The sequence below is a fragment of the Lynx canadensis genome, chromosome B3 (genome assembly GCF_007474595.2).
Source record: "Lynx canadensis isolate LIC74 chromosome B3, mLynCan4.pri.v2, whole genome shotgun sequence".
Taxonomy (NCBI): domain Eukaryota; kingdom Metazoa; phylum Chordata; class Mammalia; order Carnivora; family Felidae; genus Lynx; species Lynx canadensis.
Window position 1 is genome coordinate 36,636,540 of NC_044308.2, and position 19,606 is coordinate 36,656,145.

The 19,606-nt window shown below is 52.1% G+C and overlaps 1 long non-coding RNA gene across 1 annotated transcript; it reads left to right on the top strand.

The window, feature by feature from the left end:
* Positions 1 to 422: 422 nt before the first annotated feature.
* LOC115515753 lies at positions 423 to 10,572 on the top strand. Its single transcript, XR_003969392.1, has 3 exons — positions 423 to 695; positions 8,898 to 8,987; positions 9,225 to 10,572. It is a non-coding gene; the product is annotated as an uncharacterized LOC115515753 (long non-coding RNA).
* The last annotated feature ends 9,034 nt before the right edge of the window (positions 10,573 to 19,606 follow it).

Here is a 19,606-nt window from a genome sequence, read left to right on the forward strand (position 1 = left end):
GAGGAGGACGACGAAGAGGAGGAGGAGGAGGAGGAGGAGGAGGAAGAGGAGGAGGAGGAAGCGCACGCACGCCCGCTGCCCTGCCCTGCGCCTGGGGCTCGCTAGCCCGCCGCCGGGCACCGCCGCTCCCGGAGCCCGGGCCTGGCGCCCCGGCCCCGCGGCCTTAACCCCTTCGCGCCCGCGGACGCCACGCGTCCGGGAGAGGCTGGGCCCTGGCACCTGCTGGCTGCGGGCGCGCGCGGCCACCCCGGCGCTCGAGGGCCCCGTTGGCCCGGGGACGCTGCTGAAGTCACACGCCAGACGACCGAGGCGCCGCGTGGGCCGAGAAGCCCGCGGGCTCGCCCCCTGGAGGTTGGCGACGTCCGCCCCGGCCGAGAGTGCCGCGCGGCAGCGGAGAGGGGCGTGGCGGCCGCAGGCCTGGCCGGACCCGCACAGGGTCGCGGGAGGGGGGCCGCGCTAGCAGTCTTTTGAACCTAAGTCCCGCAGCGATTGGCCAGCCCAGAGGGAATTGCAGCCCGTTTCACAGAGGAGGAAACTCAGGACGAGACTGGGAAGTGACTTAGACAAGGGCACACGGCCATACTTGGCTCCAGGCGCTTCTCCTGGCGCCCGCTCTTTCCACGTCGCCACGAGGTCTCCACGGAACCCCATGTTGTAAAAGCTGTCTTCTCGAGGTTGGACGAACCCTGCCCTAGGTGAGTCCACGCTTGGGTGCAGCGCTGCTCTGGGGGAACATAGGCGCGACCTGTGTGGTGCACTCATCCTGACCTGGGTCACACCATGCCCTGGAGCTGCTGATGGACTTGAGGGACAACCACTGGAAGGGAGGCCCCCCTCCCTAGCACCTGAGTAGAACAGGTTTGGCAGATACTGAACCGCTGAGACTCCGGAGAGGAGGGGTTAGTGGACAGAGAGGCGGAGGCGGGAGGGATCTTCGCGCACCCCTCTCCCTCTGCAAGCCCGGAAGTGCTGGCTTCCAGCTCCACCGCGGTTGTACCAAGTAATGAAATAGGACCCAGTGGACCGAGTGGCGTAGGGGCACCTGCTCCGTGGCAGGTGCTGGCAGAACAGGGGAGATCGGCTGCCTGCCTTCAAGGAGCCCACCGAGTAGACTATAGCAATAATAGAGTAATCAGCACCTGTAGAGCGCTTTGTGGATCGCCCTGCTACTTTTATTTTTGTTTCCTCCTGTAATCCTACATGCAAGAGTATGAGGAAGGAATTATCATCTTCATTTGGTTGAGTGAACAGACTCAAGAGAGGGGAGAGGACCTGCCCAAGATTACACAGTGACAGAGATAGGACTTGAACAGAAGTCTTTTCTTTTTTAATTTTTTAAATGTTTATTTATTTTTGAGAGAGACAGAGAGCGAGCTCCTGAGCAGGAAAGGGGCAGAGGGAGAGAGAGAGAGAGAGAGAGAGAGAGAGAGAGAGAGAGAGAGAGAGAATCCCAAGCAGGCTCTGCGCTGACAGCGCAGCTCTCACAAACCCTGAGATCACGATCTAAGCTGAAATGAAGAGCCGCTGCTTAACCACCTGAGCCACCCAGACGCCCCCAGAAGTCTTTTTAGATCAGGCACAGCCTTGTGCCTTGGCTCGGTGGCTTCCAGGGTGCAGTCATACCTGCTTCCTTATTTGAGCTTCACACTTGTCCTAGGACGTGGAAGGACAGCTCTTAGTCCTGGTTCCACAGGTGAGGAGTTGGAATGACTTACCAGTTCTCTTGGGGAGCAGATGCTCCTCTGTGCACACCCTTCCTATTTCCATGTGGGACTTTGTGCCTTTGGCCACATTGCTTGAAGCTGTACCCTTGGCAACTCCAGCCCCCATACTCCCCCTGTTGCCTTTGGGTCTGAGTGCCTAGTCTTGTTTTCATGAGCTTGCCGTCAGTCGAGACGGTGAGCTGACAAGTGTCCTGAGCACGAAGGCATGCCCTGTTACTGAGTACCGCCCCCCCCCGCAAACAGTTGGTGCTTGGTGAATCTGTAATGCCATTAACAACGAATCAAGCAAAATAAACCTTTGACCTACATTAGAAGAAATTTAAATTAGATCCACAAAAACATCTCCGTCATCTAGCTATCCAGCATCAGAAATGGGTTGCATTCCCTGTCTCCACGGTCTTGGGTAGGTCAGCCTTCAAGACAGGAAGATGGACCTCAGGACCTTTTCTAGGACCCCTCCAGTCCTTCTTGGAAGCCATTAAAGGTACTCAAGAACACCAGTCACCCTTCCCCCATGGCTGTGACTTGTCCACTTTTATCTCTCATGGATATTTAAAATCCCAGATTGTTAGCCTCAGCTACCCAGCATGCCTCTTGGCACCTTCCCCACCATCCGCCGGCATTGTGGGCTCTGGGAATGAGACAAATACTTAATATCAGCTTGAGCCAAATGTAATTAGGAACATCAATCTGCTGCCCACAACCCATGTGACACGCTCCAAAGGCAGACAGAAAACGTTCCTGATCCCTCACGTGCTGGTGGCTCACCCCTCTTGTCTCATGTCCCCAGTCAGGACGGAGGTCTGGGAGAGTGAGGACCTTCTCAAAGAACTCTGCATCCACTTGCCAAATCAAGGGTTTGGCCCAGAGAAGATACTCAGAAATGCGTTTTCTGTAGTGCAGTTGTCTATACCACGATACCTCCTGCCCCAGGTCTCCCACCCCGCAGCCCATCTTAGTTTGGAGTCTCCCGAAAGCAGAGCCTGAGGAAGGAGTTGGATGCCAGTGGTCTAATGGGAAGGTGATCTCTGGGACCAGGCATGGAGCTGCAATGGAAGCTGAGGGAAACTGAGGGAATGCCCTGCAAATTGGGGAGTAAATGAGAGTGCGCTTGTCTCCCCTAGACACTTTGGCGCCTCGATGCTTTAGACTATGCTCTCTCCTTGGCCTCGGATGCCTCTACCCCGCTTTCTCTGCCTGGCAGACTCCTATTCATCTTTCAAAGCCCAGCTCAAATGGCACCTCCTCTAGATGGCTCTCCTGACACGACCTCCACAGTGGCCTGATCCAAACTATGTCATAATGGCCAGAACTAAGTAGATTTGTCCTCTTTGGATGGGCTCTGACCATGTGTTCTCTCTTTCTAATCACAAGGCATGGCTGACACATGGGGCATGCTGGGTAACGGCTCAACCAATCCAATAAGACATCACCTTTAGCTTCTGCCTTAGTAACCCCTTGGCTCCGGTCCCGGCACCCCAGAGTGAGGCGCTGGGTCTCTCAAAGTCAGGCTCCGCCCTGACTAGTGTGTTCATTTGCCCGGGCGCCATGTTGGGAGTGAGAAGGGCTTGGTCCTTGCCCACGGACGTGGGGACACATCCCAGACCTGCTGCACCGTAGCAGGGAACGGAGGGGAATTTCCAAAGCCATGGAGCCCCAGAGGAAGGGGGTGTTCCTCTTGTGCTCACTGGCCGCCTCGTTCATGCCATCCCCTGATCTACAGGCACATCCCGCCTGCCCTTGGGTGCTCGGTCGACAGGCCCCGCAGACCTCACTGCCCCTCAAATCCGTCGCCTCCTCTCCATCTCCATTACCACTGCCCAGTGCAGCCATTTATTTTGCTTGGGCCTCCCACCAATCATTCTCTACCCAGCAGCTCAGGCTTCCCTGAGGAAACACACAAAGACCTGCCTTCTTGAAATCCATCAGGGGCTCCCTGATGCCTTCAGGATGAAGCCCCAACAGGGCCCTCCAAGGCACACCCCAGCCCCTTTAATCCCTAGGCTTCCTGTCTCCGTGACACTCTTGCCCATCGCTCCCCCCTCAGCGCCCATCGGAGTCTTCCTCTTTCTTTCCTCCGATGTTGCCTCCTCCAGGGAGCCTCCCTGGACTATGACCAGGACTGTGATGGTTCAGATGCCAGCCTCTGTGCCACTTTCCATATTCCCGGAGCTTCCTTCTGCACTTTCGCATTGTTTTGTCATTTCCTGTTTGTGTGTTGGGCTTCCTGGAGGAGGAGGAGCTGCTTGAGGACAGGGACTTCTCTTTTTCTCGGTGGTTCCAGCGCATCGCTTCGGCCCTTTCCCTCTATACAATTCTCCTGGTCCCCAGTTCTCCCTTCCTATCTCTTTTCCATTGTCTTCCCAGTGTCTCTCCCCCGCTACCTGCCTCAGTTCCTGAGTTCTCTCCACCTCGTGTCGCCACTGTCCCCGCCTTTCCATGCCTCGAATCTGAGTGTCTGTGACCTCTCCACACTTCTGCACCAACAGACCCCACTCGTGCCTGCCTTTCCCACTCTGCCCTTCACCCCCCACCCCCTCCACTGCTCCTCATGCCTGGCTGGGGGCTCTCCTTCCTCTTGCCTTCCCTCTGCTGGACGTTCATGCTCTGTCTTCCTCCTGTCTGTCCCCCAGCTCTGCCCCCCTGTCCTCTCATGTCTGTGAGTGCTTTTGTCTCTATGTTCCTGTCCCTGCCTCGGTCCGTCTCTCGCCCACTCTCTCTCTCCTTGTCCCTCACTCCCTTTCTCCCTGGCCCCTAGACAATGCACATAATACCGACTTTGGCAAGGGGGCCCCCGACGTGGGGTGTCATCCTTCACCCTGTATCTGAGGGGTGGTGATCAGTGAGCCTCCTGAAAGTAGGCACATCTGTGTGTCCTTGGCTGGGGACACCCTCACCTGGGCCACAGGCTCTTCACCTGTGCCCCACTCTGTGAACCTGTGTGAGCGCGTGTGGGTGTGTGTGTCCATAGGCATGCTGCACACATGTGGAAGGCACGGAAGCGGATGAAGGAGGAAGAGCCACAGAACGGGGTTCAGTGAGGGAAGCCGGAGGTCAGCGCCTCCCCGCCCCCGCCCCCCGCCCCCAGTCTGTTCTTCCAGCTCTCTCTGGGGCCACGATGGTAAACAGGCACGTTTAGTCGCAGGGAGGGAAGATGGTTTGCACAGGCAGACAGTGCACGCGCAGCCCAGAGACAGACGTGTTCCAGAAACACCGCCTACTTGCATAGCGTGCGGCGGTTAAGGGCTGCGCTCTGGGGCCGCGATGCCTGTGTTCAAATCCTGGTTTCCCCACACTACCTGCGTGATCAGAACAGTTGTTTGACCTCCTTGTACCTCGGTCTCCTCCTCTCCAGCACGGAGAATAACAACACTGGTCGCGGAGAACTGTTACGGGATCTCAGTGACAGAGCACTGGGGACAGGGTATCGGCCTGAGGAGCTTGTGGGTTAGGACTCCTCCAGGGTGCAGGGAAAGGAATCAGGAGGTCTGAGCTCTAGCTCAAGCTTTGCCACGCGTGAGCATGTGGCTTACCAAAGCCCCATGGCCTCGCCAAGCCTCGGTTTACTCATTTACAGAATGAGATTACAGACACCCATCTACTCTAGAAATACCGACTGGCAAACATTTATTAAAGTTGGAAAATGTTTGGGGCACCTGGGTAGCTCAGTTGGTGAAGCGTCTCACTTGGGCTCAGGTCACCGTCTCACGGTTCGTGGGTTCGGACCCCGCCTCTGGCTCTGTGCTGACAGTGCGTAGCCTGCCTGGGGTTCTCTCTCTCTCTCTCTCTCTCTCTGCCACCTCCCCACTTACTCTCTCTCTCTCCCTCTTTCTCTCAGAATAAATAAATGAACTTAGTTGAAATAAATAGATAAAGATGAAAAATGTTTGGGGAAAAAAAGAAGAAAGGGGGAAAACCACCCTGCCATGCCCCCAACTACCAACAGAGGGTGTGAGCGGTTCCTTGTAAAGAGCCACCTGGGACCTGGGAACCACATATCCAGCCTTGAGTTCCTTTTGAACCTCAACTTTGATCACACCTACATCAGTGGTTCTCATAGTGTGGGTCCCAGACCAGCAGCAGCTTCGCCTGGGAGCTGGTTATAAACGCAGATTCTTGGGTCCCACACCAGGCTCACTGATGCAGAAACTCTGGAGGTGGGGTCCAGCAGTGTGTTTAAATAAGTCTTCCTGGGATTCTGGGAAACACTGATTTTCACCATAGAGTATGGTGGGCGCCCGTTGGCGGACGGGTAAGAAAGTGCTTCACAAACCACGCGGAACCGAGAGGAAGGGGCTGTTTCATTTCCATCTCTCAGGCAACGTACTTGAATGTTAACCTGGGCTTCAAAATCTTAGCCAGAGGCTTTTAAAATCTTTCCACTGAACACAAGATTACAGGCACGTCAGGGACAGGAGGAGGCGAGGGGAGTCGGCCTGAAACAGCTTCAGAGAGGGGCCGTGGCTTTGGATTTCCATGCTTTGGCTTGAAACAGTGTGCAAACTCAGTGGCTCCAGGTACCGCCCAGGGTTAGCCGCCCTTGGCTTTCCCGAAGATGCCCCCAGGAATGAGAATGGCATGTATCCAGATGGCCTCATGGGAGAGAAGCTCTTCAATTTGGAGGGCAAGGGTGGGGCCTCCAGAGACTCAGAGACAGGTCTCAGAGATCCGCTTACAGCCCAGCCGCCCTTCCCGGATGCACTCCAGCCAGACGAGTCCCCGACAGCAGTGCTGGCCCCCCCCACCCAGGTCCTGCTCACTCTCCCCCTCGGTGCCTGATTCCCCTACCGCTGCCTAAGGAATGTTCCGCACCAGTCTCCTCCAGGTTGGCTCAGCAGAAAAAGCCCTTTCATTCCGAGGATACTCCCGTCGCCCGGACACTCTGTCCTCTCCCTTTTCTGAGCTCCCAGCACTCACCAGCTCGTCCATGTTAAATACCCCGAGGTGTCATTGTTGCATTTCAGCCCCTTATCATTTGTAAAGAGCAGGCTTTGGACCAGATGGTGGCCAAGGTCTCTGCCCACTGCAAGATGTGCTGATTCTGGTTCACAAGAACAAGGCTTATCTCCACCCCCGGAAGGAGCTGCCCTTAGCGCATGGGGGCCTTGTGGAAATTTGTGTATTGGGGGAGGATCCATGTCTATATAAACAATTTAATTTTAAATTTTTTTTTTCAACGTTTATTTATTTTTGGGACAGAGAGAGACAGAGCATGAACGGGGGAGGGGCAGAGAGAGAGGGAGACACAGAATGGGAAACAGGCTCCAGGCTCTGAGCCATCAGCCCAGAGCCCGACGCGGGGCTCGAACTCACGGACCGCGAGATCGTGACCTGGCTGAAGTCGGACGCTTAACCGACTGCGCCACCCAGGCGCCCCAACAATTTGATTTTAAAATGCACTACACAGGGGCGCCTGGGTGGCGCAGTCGATTGAGCGTCCGACTTCAGCTCAGGTCATGATCTCACAGTTTGTGAGTTTGAGCCCGGCGTCGGGCTCTGTGCTGACAGCTTGGAGCCTGGAGCCCGCTTCGGGTTCCGTGTCTTCCTCTCTCTCTCTGCCCCTCCCCCACTCATGCTCTGTCTCTCTCTGTCTCAGAAATAAATAAACATTAAAAAAAAAAAATGCACCGCACGATTCTTGGCCCATGTGGGGCACGGTGATTTATCAATGAAGATTTATAATCACGCATACAGAAAAGAAACTAACTTACTTGTTTATTGCCCAGTCCGTGCGGATGAAGATTCCTAACAGAATCCAAGAGCCATCTTCTTTTCCTGTTCTTTATTGTCCAACATGTCATTCCTGGTTAATCCTTTGTCTTCCACCATGAGAAAAAGACGAGAACGTGGTTATTATTCACAACGCCGTGGTTCTTAGGAACCTGCTCGTTATCAGAACGGTATGGATCTGCTCACCTCTGCAGCTCTCTGCTCCTGTTTCTTTCATGCCAGTCGCATCAGTCGTGACTCTGCGTCATCCGTTGGGTTGTCCAGAAACAGCGGCTTCCCCTGACTTTCTCAAAGGGTCTTCATCTGCTTTATTGATGATGCCCATAAATTGCGAGTCTTACCCAATATGTGGGAGACCGAGAAGGATCATTCGTTTTGTGGTCATAAGTTGACCGTTCAGAATGCCAGGGTGGGAATGACAAGTGCTTTAGGCCACAGAAGACTGCACTGGGGTGGAGACGTGCCCTGGCTGGTCACGGAGGCTGGCACCAGGGCAAAGGTCGTTCGCTAACACCCTGTGCTGTAGGCCAGAGGTGACACTATGGGCAAATCATGGATGGGCGAGAGCCACCACACAGACTCACGCACAGGGCTCGAGCCCGAGGGTCAGCAGCGGACTGATGGCAGCCCAGAGGCCTGAACTTGTCCTGAGTCTGCACGGGAATCGCTCCTCATCAGTGTGGCAGCCCCATTTCAGTGGCGCCATCTCTCGTGACCTCCACCCTGCAGAAACGATAGCACCAGCCCGATTGTGGGAACCAGCCACCCACCCGTCCACCCTCTTGGAGTTGAGAGCTGGTTACAGGGCTCTGGGACAGCTCCCCAAGTGTGAGTCCCGGTGCTCCTGGTGGAGGGTTATCTAGCCAACCCCATGACCTGGGGGGAAAGGTGAAAGGGTACCCGAAGGAGACGAATGGGGGACTGAGGCTCAGGCGGGGTCCAGGCCAGGCTCCCAGGCATCTTGCACTGGGGGCACTGTAGGCCCTGACTGGTCTCAGGTACTAACTAGCAGGGGATTTTAAAAGTTTTGAAGAAGGTACTCCATGAGGTGCGGGCAATACTGTCCTAGGTAGATCTTTGCCGTCCTGGGAAGGGTTTTGTTTTCTGCCTCTTTCTCTCCCTCTCTGCCTTGGCCTTCTGTGCTCAACAGTTCCCTGTGGATTGGCTGGGGTAGGTAAAGGCTAGCTGGGGGGGTGTCTTCTCCTTAACTTGCTGTTAAGGCAGGGCTCCTCAAACATGAATGAACCCCCGGGGCATCTTGTTAACATGTAGATTCTGGTGCAGTAGGTCTGGGGCTGGACAAACACTCTGCATCTCTAAAAGCTCACAGATGATCTCCATCCCCAAACTCTTCCTCAGCCCGGAACATGGTCTTTAGCCGCCCGCAGCCGCGTGTGCTAATCCAAATTCCTAATCGTCTTCCTCCAAACTTCTTTCCCAAAGGACAAAATCCTGCCGGGGCCCCCTGGAGGTGGGAAGATGAGTGTTTTCTGCCATCATCAGACATGGGGACCCAAGGTCAAGGATTTCAAGGTGAGCCGTTTCAGGGGCTGGGTCCCTTTAGGTCCATTGTCTCCATCTGTCTTTACCCACAGTCCTAGAGGGGGTTTATGACCATTTTACAGATGAAGTAATGGAGGCTCGGAGAGTTGGAGCCCAAGGTCAACCCAAGAGGTGGTGATGGAGGCAAGATTCGCCTCTGGGTCAGTGTGGCTCCAACCTGGGCTCTTTCTGCTGCACTGAATTGGTCTCTTGTCTTTTTGGACACAGATCCTTCCCTGTGCTCCCCTGCTGCTTAGCTGGGACAGGCCTGTCTTCCACAGTCTCTGTGTCCCCCAGGGGACAAAGAAAGGAGAGCATGGAAGGGCCCCGAGTTTCCTACTTGGGGTTCCCCAGGGGAAGTGTAAGCCAGAGAGCACCTACCATAACCACCCAACCATCCACGGAAGGAGAGAGAAACAGCCCGGCCTGCAGCTTTGCCCTGTGTTCCAGGATCACCTCTGCGAAGATGCTTGCTGAGGTGACCACCAGAGGAGCCTCTCCCTGCAGTGACACTCTGCCCCGAGCCTGCTGGGAAGGGCACAGAGCCCACCGGAAAAATGACTCCTGAGCCAAAGAACACACATCGGTCCCCACACTGTGAGTTTTTGGCACAGGGAGAAGGGAGAGGGGGAGGACGATCTGTCACTGCCGGGGCCAAGCCTTCCCCTCTCTGCACCTCAGTCTCCCCACCTGCAAAATGGGAGCAAAGCTCCCCAGGGTGACAGCACCAAACACGGGTGAGGGTGTGGAGACACAGGGACTGTCCTTCATCGCTGGTGCAAACGCAAGGTGGCACAGCCACTTTGGAAGACAGGGTGACAGTGTCTTACCAGATTAAACATACTCTTACCATACGATCCATTGATTATGCTCCTTGGAATTTACCCAAAGGAGTTGAAAACCTACATCGACACAAACACCCACAGGAGGTGTTTATAGCGGTAAACAGCCTCGTTCGTAATTGCCCAAACTTGGAAGCAACCGAGATGTCCTTCAGCAGGGGAGTGGGTAACCCTCAACAGTACATCCAGACAACGGAATATCATTCAGCACTAAAAAGAAATGAGCTCTCAAGCCAGGAAAAGACACGGAGGAACCTGACGCGCATGTCATGAAGTGAAGGAAGTCTGTCTGAAAAGGCCACATACGGTATGATTCCAGCTACATGACCTTCTGGAAAAGGCAAGCTATGGAGACAGCAAACAGATCAGAGGCTGCCAGGGGCAAAGGGGAGACGGGAGGAATAGGCGGGGCACAGAGGATTTTGGAGCAGTGAAACTATTCTGTACGCTCCTTAACGGTAGGCACAGGACATCACACATTTGTCGAAACCCACAGACTGAACGACACCAGGCAGGAACCCTGATGCAAGCTATGGACTTTGGGTGACAATGACGTGTCAGTGTAGGTTTATGGATCGTAGCAAATGTCCCGCTCTGCCGTGTGCAGGACGTTGATAGAAAGGCGATGTCTGTGTTTGGGGGCAGGGGTGGGTGGGCAGTCTGTATTTTCTGCTCTATTTTGCCGTCAGCCTAAAACTGCCCTAAAAAATAAAAATCTATTTTAAATGTCTGTTTATGTACTTTGGACAGAGAGAGTGCAAGGAGGGGAGGGGCTTAGGTGGGAGACAGAGGATCCCAAGCAGGCTCTGTGCTGACAGCAGAGAGCCTGATGCGGGGCTCGAACTCACAAACCGTGAGACCATGACCTGAGCTGAGGTTGGACCCTTAACCGACTGAGCCCCCAGGTGCCCCAGTAAAAACCCATTTTATAAAACGGAGGCAACGGGCGCCTGGGTGGCTCAGTCGGTTGAGCGTCCGACTTCGGCTCAGGTCATGACCTCACGGTTTGTGGGTTTGAGCCCCATGACGGCCTCTGTGCTGACAGCTCAGAGCCTGGAGCCTGCTTCGGATTCTGTGCCTCCCTCTCTCTCTGTCCCTCTCCTGCTCTCTCTCTCTCTCAAAAATGAATAAACATTAAAAAAAGAAAAAAAAAAAAAAACGGAGGCAAAATGACCAGGTCTCAGGCTAGGATAAACAAGCCTGTGCCCCTGGAGACAGTTTGTAGACAGCAAGTCAGTTTATTAGTATGAGGGACTGGTGATACTATGTTCTTAAATCCCAGCTGTGCCAGAAATCGGCGGTGGAGTTCAGGTCAGTCATTTTGACTTTTTGGGTCCCTGTGTCCTTAGTTACAAACCAAGAAAAAAAAAAAAAACTTGCTCTTTGTTCCCGTCCCCATGACAACCTCTCAGAGAATAAGTAGTGATAATGATGATAATAGCCACCATTTATGTCTAGGCACTGTGTTAAGCACTCTATGCTTATTATTTCATTTAATCCTTACAACCATCCGGATTTTGCAGATGAGAAACTGAAGCATGGGATTGGGGTAAGGGGGGGAGCAGCAGGTGGGGTGGGGAGCAGGCAGCTCGCCCTGGGTCACCCAGCCAGTCGGTGGCAAAGAAGGTTCTGGAAGCCCCAATGCTTGTATTCAATCTCCAGGTTTACCCCATGCCTTCAGGGGTTGGCCCCCCGTTGCCTGATCCCCGGGGATTGGCTTCATAATAACAAATGAGGGCCATAACCAACATCCCTCTAGGACTTACCGTAGCCAGGACTATCCTTTAAAGCATGTGACATATGTCATCTCACTTATTCCTTGCAAGAACTCTGTGAAACAGGTTCTGTTTTTATGCCCACTTTCGGATGAGAAAATTGAAGCGTGGAAGTCAAAGAACAAGAAGCGTCAGACCCAAGAAGGAGGGTGGGGATCAGCGGGTCGGAGTTTTTTATTAAATACTTTGCATCACTGTACCCCGCCCCCCAGGTCCTCGGGCTGCTACGAGGTCAGTAGAGTCAGGCATGAGTGAGCAAGAGAGAGAGAGAAATGCACACTGTGCTGAGCTGTTGCTGCAAAATCCTTCCTTTTGGACCCCAGCAAATCGATAGTCAAGAGAGGCCAAACCTGGGCCCCCAGCGCCCTGGCTCCTGCCACATTCACCCCAGGAGCACCGGGCAGCACTACTGGGCTCCTCCCCCCTTGTGACTTCTGCTGCCACATTCCAGGCCAGGAAAGGAAAGCCAGGAGCAGGGGAGCCTAATTTGCTCTTTCGCCACGCCACAGAGGAGGCCTGTGGAGAATGGATGGGTCACGGCGTAGGGAGGGGGCAGGCAGGAGCCTGGAGCAGCGAGGCTTCCAGGGCCAGAAGCAGGTCTTTGCAGCATGTGACTCCCTGCAGGTGTGACCCGAGGCTGGAGGGGAGGGGACGGCCCGGGGTCTCTACAGGCACCTCCTGTATCCACAAGACTGAGACAGGATTTTAAGTGGGGGCCCCTCAGAGAGGATGTTTTGGGTGGTGGTAAGGAGCATCAGACTTCAGAGTCAGCCCCATCTGAGTCCAAATCCTGTCTCTGCCACTCGCTGGCTGTGTGACCTTCGTGGAATTACCTAACCTCTCCGGGCCTGTTTCCTCTTCTATCAAACAGAGAAAATGATTGACAGCAGCCACCTGCTGGGGCAAAGTCTGTCCCTGGCCTGGGATGGAGACTGGGGAGAGTAAGGGCTCAGGATATACTGGCTGCTTATCTGCTGTACATTGGGATTCCGAATAATGCCTGCCTTGTTGCGAAGCTTAAATGAGTAGCATCCACGAAAAGTGCTTAGGAAGGACCCCGGCACAGAGAAGGTGCTATTTTTAACATTAACACCCTCTTTGCTCCCACCCTTCTCACGTGTGCAGGGCACCTAGGGCATGGGGAAGGGGCTGCTTGACTTCAGGATGCAAAGTGCAAAGCTGCCTCCCCGCAGCGGTGGAGGAAAGACGGAAAGACGGGGCTGCAGGAATTCGTTAGCACCAATTAACACCGTGAGGCTCCCTTCTGCTCTCACCCTGGTCTGCCTCCCTGCTGGCTTGGGGCCGAGAACCACATGGCAGAGGAAGCAGCCAGGCCCAGGGGATGAGGGGGATGTCGTGGAACCATCGGCTAAGACTGGGGGCCCCCCAGCAGGTATTATTCCTAGCTGGGCAGGAAGGTTCCAGAAAGCAGTGAGGCAGACACAGAGCATCAGGCAGGCCTGGTCTTGGGGCCATAGACAAATGCCTCTTCCAGGCAGTGACCCTTTCTAGTGCATCTGACATCCGGAGTGGGGGTCATCCCTTCCCTGACACAGCAAACTTGCTTGTAGCTATGCTCTTGCGATGAAAGAAATAATAAAAATGGCTGGAAAAGAAACACAGATGGTAAAAATGTTTTTTTTTTTAAATGTTTATTTATTTTTGAGAGAGAGACAGTGTGAGCAGGGGAAGGGCAGAAAGAGAGGGGGACAGAGGATCTGAAGCGGGCTGCATGCTGACAGCAGAGAGTCTGATGTGGGGCTCGAACCCACAAACTGCGAGATCATGACCTGAGCTGAAGTTGGATGCTTAACCGACTGAGCCACCCAGGTACTCCCAAAAGTGAATTTTAAAGGTATATATATATATATATATATATATATACACACACACACACATACATACACACACACATATACGTATATATACATATACATGTATATATATATACATTTATTTATTCATGCCAGTAAAATTTTTAAAAATAAAAGTATGAAAAAAGGAAAATAGCAATGATTAATGCTTTTTAGTTACATTAATATATTTTTGAAAATAGCGAAAAACTTGTATCTCTGTATTAGTCTGTTATAGTAGCAAATAATCACATTATAGCCTCTGCAAATGTGTAAATATGTCTAAATCAATCTTCCGAAATCATATTCAATTCATGACACTAAAGCCATACTTGTCCATTCATCTTTGCTCATAATTCATGAAAGAACAATTATTAATCTTACCCTTGAAGATTCCCTTCCACAAGAAGCAACAGATAAACAAATAGGAAAAGTCTTAAATATAAGGATCAATTTGGTAGAGATTATTTCACAACAAAATGTAGAAATTGCAATGTGTTTCTGTCTTTGTTTCTTTCGTTGAAACTAAGTGGCTTACAGTGGCTTACAAATGTTTCAATAGTCAAAAATTTCCGGTAAAATACCTTCGCCAGAAAAATTTCACTCTATTTGGCAAAACCTGAAGTTTTTCTTCTCCAAAAATCAGAGAAAATGACAGAAAGGTAGAGAATATTGACATGATTGGACCCATTAGAAAGATGACAGAATTGAAGAACTCATGTGCTATTCTTTATTTTGACAATGACCCTGTAGTCACTGATGATTTTGAATCTACTGAGACACAAACTATGCGAGGAAGTTTGAAAGATCTCGCTGTAATTAAGTTGTTCTCCAAACAATCCCATATGGAAACTCACATATACAGGATCTGCTGAATAATTGGAAATTCTCCATATTGACTCACATGTTGAAAACACTGTTTATTAAAGGGTAAGTAAGCAAAAAATGCTGACTTACAATACACCCCCATCCACACACATATTTAACAATAAATACTACAATTATTTGGAACTTAGACCATCTAATGTTCTTAAGGAATATTGGCCTGTAGCTTTCTTGTAACATCTTTGTCTGGATTTGGTATAAGGGTAACACTGCCCTCACAGATGGAGTTAGAAGTGTTCCTACCTCTTCTATTGTTTAGAAATTGAAGAAAGATTGATGTTGATTCTTCCTTAAATGATTGGTAGAATTCAGCAGTGAGGCCATTCGGTTCTGGGCTTTGCTTTGTTGGGAGCTTTTTCCTTATTGACTCAGTCTCTTTACTTCTCATAATTCTGTTCAGATTTTCATTTTCTTCTTGAGCCAGGTTTGGTAGTTAGTGTCTTTCTAGGAATTTGTTCATTTCATCGAGGTCATCCAGTTTTTTGGCATACAGTTAATTGTTCATATCCTCATAATCTTTAAAAAAAATGTTTATTTGTTTATTTTTGAGAGAGAGAAGACAGCGCCCGAGCAAGGGAGGGGCAGAGAGAGGGTTAGAGAGAATCCCAAGCAGGCTCCATGCTGTCAGCACAGAGCCCGACGCGGGGCTTGAACTCACGAACCGTGAGATCATGACCTGAGCCAGAGTTGGACGCCCAATCAACTGAGCCACCCAGGTGCCCCTAAGATTGTGTTTTTAAGTATTCGGGGTTCGAACTCACAACCCTGAGATCAAGAGTCTCATGCTGCACCAACTGAGCCACTAGCTGCCCCTTTTTTCCTAGTTTCCTAAAGTATAAAGTTACATTCCTGATTTGAGAAGTTTCTCCTTTCATAATGTAGGCATTTACAGCTACAAATTTCCCTCCAAGCACTGCTTTCCCTGAATCCTAGAATTTCTGGTATGTTGTGTTTTTTTTTTTTTTTTTTTTTTATTGTATCAAAGTATTTTCTAACGTTCTCATTTCCCTTGTGATTTCTTCTTGGACCCATTGGTTACTTAAGAGTGTATTGTTTAATTTCCACATAGCTGTGAATTTTCCAGTTTTCCCTATTTGTTGGTTTCTACTTTCATTCCATTGTGGTCAGAGAAGATGGCCTGGATGATTTAAATTTCTAAGATCCATGGAGGCTTGTTTTGTGACCTAACATATGGTCTATCCTGGAGAACGTTCCATGAGCATTGGAGAATGCAGATTCTGCTGTTGTGGGGTAGAATGTTCTGTGTGTGCCTTCAGATCCATTTCGTTTATAGCTCTGTTCAAGTCCTTTATTTCTTTATTGATCTTCTTTCTAGTTGTTCTATGCATTATTGAAAGTGGGGTATTAAAGTCTTCTATTATTGTAGAACTGTATATTTCTCCCTTTAATTCTGTCAACGTTTGCTTCATCTATTTTGGGACTCTGTTGCTAAATGCACATTAGTTTATATTGTTATAACTTCTTGTTGGATTGACCCTTTTATGAATATACAGTGTCCTTGTCTCTGGTAACAACTTTTTTTAAACGTTTATTTATTTTGGGGCGCCTGGGTGGCGCAGTCGGTTAAGCGTCCGACTTCAGCCAGGTCACGATCTCGCGGTCCGTGAGTTCGAGCCCCGCGTCAGACTCTGGGCTGATGGCTCAGAGCCTGGAGCCTGCTTCCGATTCTGTGTCTCCCTCTCTCTCTGCCCCTCCCCCGTTCATGCTCTGTCTCTCTCTGTCCCAAAAATAAAATAAACGTTGAAAAAAAAAAATTAAAAAAAAAAAGTTTATTTATTTTGAGAGAGAGGGACAGACAGCATGGGTACAGAGACAGAGAGACAGAGAGAGAATTCCAAGCAGGCTCCACACTGTCAGTACAGAGCCTGATGCAGGACTCAAACCCATGAAACACAAGATCATGACCTGAGCCGAAATCAAGAGTCGGACGCCGAACCGACTGAGCCACCCAGGCGCCCCTGGTAACAAGTTTTGAGTTAAAATCTTATTTCGTCTGATATTAGTATGTATACCCTCTCAGCTCTATTTTGGTCTCTATTTGCATAGAATATCTTTTTCTACCCTTCATTCCAACCTATTTGTGTCTTTGGGGGGCTTCCAGGATAGGGTTGCCAGATTTAGCAAATAAAAATATAGGACACCCAGTTAAATTTGAATTTCAAGACACAATGAGTAATTTTTTAGTATAAGTAAATTCCATGTACTCTTTGGGATGCGTTTATACTAAAAAAATTATTCCCTTTTTATTTGAAATTCAAATTTAAGTGAGAACCCTATTCCAATAAGAATGTCAAGCCATACACTCTGGAAACTTCTGATCTAAGGGGACAAACCAGGACCTGGCTTGGACGGTCTCCCACTTCAAGGGGGGAATACAATCCCGGTACAGGGGGCCTACAGTTTGGGGAAAAGGAGGAAGGGGAGAGGCAGCACGATCTTACCATGAAGGCAAGGGGGCTAGTCAGGTCTTTACATCGTGGTCCCTGCTCCTTCCTGGTTCTCCCAAGGTTCTCCCACCCATACTTCATTGTCTACCCAATGACCGGCACCCAAAGTCTACCTTTTCACCCAGTGCGTAGGAGCTAGGGAGTCGGGCCCTCACACCCCCCCACAGTGCATGCACACTCCTGCCCACGTGCACACAGTCACCACAGCTCGGGTACACGTTCACAGGCACACCTTTACTCGATACACCTTCCCATGCGTGCTGTACAAACAGGACCTCCTAACATACCATCGGATAAACATGTTCTCGTCCGCTCAGGCTCCCTGAGGCATGTTCCGTTCACACGGACACCTGGCCCCGCACACATCTGCGTACTTGGTTATACTCTCTTAACCCAACAACAGATCAGTCACGACAAACCTCATACGCTGTGCCTGTCCTTTCTCAGGCTCTCGTGTGAGTGTGTGTGTGTGTGTGTGCATGTGTGGGGGGGGGTGGATTTTCTCCTGCTATCTCTATCTGGATCTCTGTCCCTCTTCCACTCGGGCACCCCAGCCATCTCCCCCTCCCTGCCGGAAGGCTGAGGGACGTGGGCAGGCCTGGTCTCCATGACAACCAAGGACCCTCCAGTCGGGAAGGAGAAGGTGCTGGGAGGCAGCCTTGGCTTTTACCCAGGCCCTGGCTCTGAGTGGGGCTGGGGGCGAGGGCAGTGGGGAGAGCACGGGAGAGGAGGGCACAGGACGGCCATCTGGACCCAGGAGAGTGGAGCAGCAGGCCCTTGCCCAAGTGCTCCACAGCGGCAGATGGGCATCATGGTGCCAGAGAGGCACTGGGCGGAGGGACCCAGCCCAGCCTAGAGTCTGCAGCCCAGCACTCCTCTACGAGCACCCTCGGACCTCACTGATTCTGGAAAAAAAAAAAAAAAACCCTTTCAAAGCTCCCTTTCCTGGGACCCCAGCAACATGGGGAGGTGGAGTCGTGTTGGGAGCATGTGTGGGGGGGAGCACACAAGCCCCTTAAGACCACAGGGCTCCAGGGCCCTTGCCCTTCCTGTGCCATTCCTCTGGGGGACACGTGGCCCCTCCCACACTCCCATTTTGGATCCTCACCTGCCCCCCTGGGGTGGGGGGAGCTGGCCCGGAAGAGTACCCTGATTGTGCCATAGGAAACCCAAAGAGTGGGTGCTAATTTGTGCAAACCCCACCACAGGGCGAGGAGGGCTGGGCCCTGGTTCCTCTGGGCGCCTCGGGTGGTCCTTCGCTCTGCTCTCAACACTGAATCCATCAGTCAGAAGGCCTGGCCGCCTGGCCCCCCCAGGCCCCGAAGCTGTGCCTGAAGGAGAGGGCCTACCGAGGGCAGCTAGGGGGGGACCAGCCGGCAAGGAATGACCCAGGAAGTGGGTTGTTTGTGCTTCGAGGGAGGGGAGGCCGCTGCGGCTCCTGGGCCTCTTCAGGAAGGAGCTTGCAGACTGGGCCCCAGGGGTCCCTGCTGAGTGGCCAGACTTAGTGAGGCTCGGGTCAGGGGCTGCCGCTCTCCCTGCCAGTCCCGCTTCCTCCCTCCCCAGCTGCCACAAGTTTAAGCCCCGACAAACCTCCGGCACCCATAACTCCTACGACAGAAGTCAAAGTGACACAGATGCCAAGAGTCGCAGGCAGTCGCGCGCGCCTGGATGGAAACCCTGGGAGGTCTCGGAGTCCCGGCGTGAAGGAGGCTGTGGGCCGCCCCGCCCTCTGGTGGACACCCTCTGGAACTACACCCCCAGGAGGGGAGGCAGGTGGGAAGCATGGGCCAGTCTTGCTGCCGCCAGTCCCTGCTCACGATTCACCGTGAGACTGTCAGGGATCACTTTACCAACGGGGAGACTGAGGCCCAGAGAGGAGAAGAATTAAAGACAGATAGACCCTGGGGGTGACAGTATCTTGTCCTCTGCCCTCCATCTTGTCCCGTCAGCTCGAATTGTGGGCGCCAGCTTGGGTACCGTCAAACTTGCCCTCCTCCTCCCTTTCTTAACACTGGCCTTCATCCGCGCTCCCCGAACTGTGGCTGGCCCCCCACAAGCCCCTTTGGTCCTTCCACCTCTCCGCAGCCAAGGCGACCTTCCAGAAGCCTGACCTTCAGAGCCCATTCCTTTCTGGCCTGAAACCTATAATGTGGTACTCCCGCCTAGAAGGCCCTCCGCACTGTGGTCCCTCCTCCCACCTGACCATTCCCTTCCCTCACCCAATTGTCACCAAGCACCTAAGAACCGCAGAAGTCTCATGTCCCCCTGGCCCAGGCGAGTTGTTTCTTCCACGCGGACTGAGCGTACTGCACCCACGGCCCATCTCAGAGCCTTTATCTCACATGGCGGGCGTAACAGCTCCTTACTCCTGCTCTGACGAATTCCCACTAGTGGCTAGTGGCTTAACAACAACACGAGTTTATTCTCTTACAGAAAGCCCAAAGTCCAATCTCAGTCTCATTGGGCTAAAGTCAAGGCATCAGCAAGGGTGGTTCCTTCGGAAGGCTCATTATCCAGCCTACCTATTCCGGCCACTACTCAGTAGGCAAGCTTCAACCCAGGCTTTCAGAGTGTAGGAAGAGGGGCAAGTCTTTATTTTCCTAAACCAAACTGACCTTTATTGAGGCACTCCAGTGTTTTTTTTTTGTTTTGTTTTGTTTTTTCTCGTACCACTGAGCGATTCTGCAATTCTCCATGGACACTGACCGGGTGTCCCACACATTTAACTCAATTCTGACACTATCTACCTGGGATCGTATCAGATCCCGCAGGGTAAGGGCACAGTCC